Source organism: Euprymna scolopes, chromosome 46 (assembly GCF_053919585.1).
Source record: "Euprymna scolopes isolate OS-2025 chromosome 46, ASM5391958v1, whole genome shotgun sequence".
Taxonomy (NCBI): domain Eukaryota; kingdom Metazoa; phylum Mollusca; class Cephalopoda; order Sepiida; family Sepiolidae; genus Euprymna; species Euprymna scolopes.
In genome coordinates this window covers 192,796,648-192,800,733 of record NC_136527.1, presented here as the reverse complement: position 1 = coordinate 192,800,733, position 4,086 = coordinate 192,796,648, and the positions used below count along the sequence as shown (strand labels likewise).

Genomic DNA, 4,086 nt, shown 5'->3' with positions numbered 1-4,086 from the left:
TTTCTGTTGGAACTTCTGCAGTTTACGAACCGTGTTTTTTTTTTTTTTTTAAATAGGCGTTTCAGGTTAAATTCAAATTTATTGTATTTATTGTTAGTTTAAGTTAAAAATAGTTAAATGGAGTCCCCTACCTCTTCTGGTTTGGTTTGTTTCGTAGTATTTTTCTCAAGTTATATAACAGTAAAATCATTTTTAAATGTTTACATAAATAGCATTTTTCAGTAATGCCGTATTTTACATAAGATATTCCTGAATTCATTGTTTTTCATACGACGACGACATTAAATTCTTAAAAAGAAAATAAAGCAAAGTGAGGTCATGAAATGATTGAGACAAAAAAAAAACGCGTTATTTCAAATGTTTATCTCTTTCTTATTAGTACGTTTTTTTTTTTCAGAACTTATTTAAAAAAAAATATGGATATAAAAAAAATTATCTTGCATGTTATTTATGTGCGGAAATAATAAATTATTGCTTAGAAACTTATCATTTAACATGGAGAGTGTGTTGTTGTTAGTATTCTGTACTTTCACCTAACAATTTAATAAAAGCGATACCGTAAAACTTGAATTTCTTGATTAAATAATTCTAAAAACGCTATGGAGTTCAGTTCATCGAATTCCCTTGTAAACAATTTTTGTCACAAAGAGACCGACAATATTAGTAAAAAAATGTTCCTTCCTTTTCTTTTTGAATGTAATTTATAAGTAAATAAAGAACGTATTCTAATCTTTAAAAACCATAATCCAACGAAATGGTCAATTGCTTTTTAACGCTTAAGGAAACGCCCCCCCCCCCGTTTTGGTTAATATTGGAGGATTGTCAATATAACTCATCGTGTTCTTTACTTTTATTAAATCCAACTTTGAAGTTTTCTGTAAAAATTCCTGCTCATTATTGGCAGTTTAAGTGTCAACTACCTTGCTTGCTAGAACCTCGACGATGACGTCGTTTTTCAGCTGAAAGGCCATCTCTTACGATGGTCGTGCGTTTTACCTACCTGGATAGTTTTTTTTGTTGTGTGTGTGTGTGTGTGTGTGTGTGTGTGTGTGTTTGAACATGTTTTAAAGCGTCTATTTAATCAAAAACAAGTAATGCCGAGTTGGTAAGTTAGAACGACAAGATAGCCGACATTCAAACATTCAACTGGGAAGTCTCGATAATCACTTCAATCATGAAAACAAAAACTGCAGATACCTGTCGGCCATGTTTTCTTTTTAACTTTTTATTTTATATATTTTAATAATAATAATTAGAAACAATTATTCCGAATTTTTTTTTTATTACAGATTACATTGCCTTTTACTTATTATAGGATTCGACATTACTTTATTTTCGAAACAAATAAAACTTTAAAATAAAAAAAAGTCTACTTGATTTTTTAAAATCATTTTTTATTTGTTTGTCTTCTCAACTAATATATATTTTTAGAAACTTTCATATTTTTTAATAATAATTAGAAACATTTATTCCGAATCTTTTTTACAGATTACATTGCCTTTTACTTATTATAGGATGTTCAGGTTGAATTCAGTTCTTATGGTTTTTGTTGTTTATTAAATTTTATATGAAACTACAGAATATAATTTTATGTACTCGATCAACACGTGAAGCATGGGTTTCTAAATAAGAGCGTTACTATTTCAGCACGGTCCGTATTTTGTATAAGCTGCAAAAAGTTAAATTATAATTTAATCCGAAAGGAGGAAAAGGTTTATTAAATTAATGTTTATTCAATTCTGGATCCATTTATAAACAAATGAATTTTTGGTGGCAATGCAGAGAGTGATCCTCACTATTTTTTAAATCGTATTTCCACGTTTAATTAAAGTTTTATTATATGTTTTTTTTTATTCAATTTTAAGGTTAAAGTACAGAATAGGTACAAAACACCCTCCACATGTTAAGAATGGCTTTTTAAATATTAACGGTATTATTTCAGCACGGATCACTCCCTGCATTAGTACCAAATTTGTAGTTTGCAAAGAAAATTAAAAATAAAAATATATTTTTTAGATAGTAAATTTCTTTCTATAAATTCCTGTACACAATTTTGGAGGAACCGATTTAAAATATTGAACGTTAAAATGACTTCACAGTCGACAGTCATTAAAAGTGGAAAACTATACATTTTACCATTTCTTTATCGTTTAAATTTTTTTAACCAAACTGATCCAGTAAAGTGGAAATCGAGATGTTTATAGGAAAAAACACTGACATAAAATGCATTGCATTGTAAAAAGTAATAAAATATTGAAAAACAATCTTACCTTTCGTTGTAAACAATTGAATACGAAAACGGCAATAAAAAATTCGGATGATTTCTTTTTTGTTTATGTCAAAAATTGAAAATTTGGTCAATTTGTAGGGATTTCTTTACAAAATTAATACAATTTCAAATGTCCAATCTATTAAGAAATCCAAGAATAAATGAATATTGAAAAAGTTAAAAACTTAAAAACACGATTGAAACGGGGATTTAAAAAAATGGATGAACAAAAATTGAAAGTTTAAAACGAAAATATATGAAGATTAAAAAAGATTAAAAAAAATAAAAAGATAAAACGTTATAATGAAACGTTTTCAATTTTTAAATGTCCGTAAATTACGTGTTAGAAAACGTTTTCCTATTAACGTATTGTCCATTCATAAGACTAAAATAATTAAAAAAGAGAATAAAACTAAGATGTCTTTGTTCTGCGTTACTTATATGTTAACGGCCAATAACAGTTTATATAAATATGTAAATGAATATATACTATGCAAATATATATTATATAAATATTTCTGTATTTCAATTAAAGCACTATATATATATATATATATATATATATATATATATATATATATATATATATATATATATATATATTTAAATATCTTTAAATATATATAAATATCTTTAAATATATATATAAATATCTTTAAATATATATATGCTTAAATATATATTTATTATATATGTTATTATATTATGTTTAAGTATATATATATATATATGTATATATATATATATATACATATATATATTAAAATATATATTTATCATATATTCAAATATATTATAATGTACACACACACATATATATAAATATATATATATATATATATATATATATATATATATATATATATATATATATATATATATATAAACAGGCTTTCTTCAGTCGTGTAAGGGTGCCTGCGCGTGAAATTTGTGTGGCAAGAGTTGCGCAATCTCCAACCACGCCTCTCTTAAGTCAACATTGTTGCATACCAGTGGCAAGTTGAGGTACAGGACGACTGTAAACAATGCCGAGATAAGCGGAGAGCACATACAGCGCCTAGAATTCCCAAATGGTCACCCATCTGGTATTAGCCAGGCTCAACGTTGCTTAACTTCGGTGATCTGACGAGAACCGGTGTGTCAACGTGATACTCCCATATATATATAAATGTAGGGGTAATATGTAGGGAGCTGAGGAGCAAGATGTATGTTTATATTACACTTAAACTTCTGCATGTCAGTACAGTCAGGGAAACAGAAACCCGGAAGGGAATTCCAAAGTCTAGCACGACTCATAGGGAAGAAAGAATTAAAATAGAAGGATTTTTACATCTAGGGATGTCTAATGTGTAGGGGTGGAATTTTGCTGTTTGTAGGGTTTGTTTGATGTGTTTACGTCGAAGGGGTACAAGGGCTTGTAGTTCGTCGAAGCCCCTTCCATCAAATTACTTGTGAAACAGGCAGCTGCACCTGCCCAAATATAACAAGAATACTACATTCATGGGCGAATGGTGGCCTTGTGAATGAACAGAATACTCTCAGACGTAAGTAACTTCATAGTACGATGCAGGAAGCCTATCTTTTTTGCAGCAGTCTTGGCAATGAACTCAATGTATCTGAACATTAGACCCTCTCGTAAAATACAGCAGATAGCTTTGTAAATTATCTGAAGAACATGCCAGAAATTAAATATGTCCATGTGAATCACATAGAGACAAGGTTTACGAGAATGTAGGATTGAGTCTAGGAATGTTGCGTTACTCTTAGAAAAGGCAGCGGATGATTGTCCAAGGATATCCATCAATCATTACATAAAG

The 4,086-nt window shown here is 28.6% G+C and overlaps 1 pseudogene; it reads right to left on the bottom strand.

Moving 5' to 3' along the window:
- Positions 1 to 3,314: 3,314 nt before the first annotated feature.
- LOC145271924 (5S ribosomal RNA) lies at positions 3,315 to 3,431 on the bottom strand (annotated as a pseudogene).
- Positions 3,432 to 4,086: the final 655 nt, after the last annotated feature.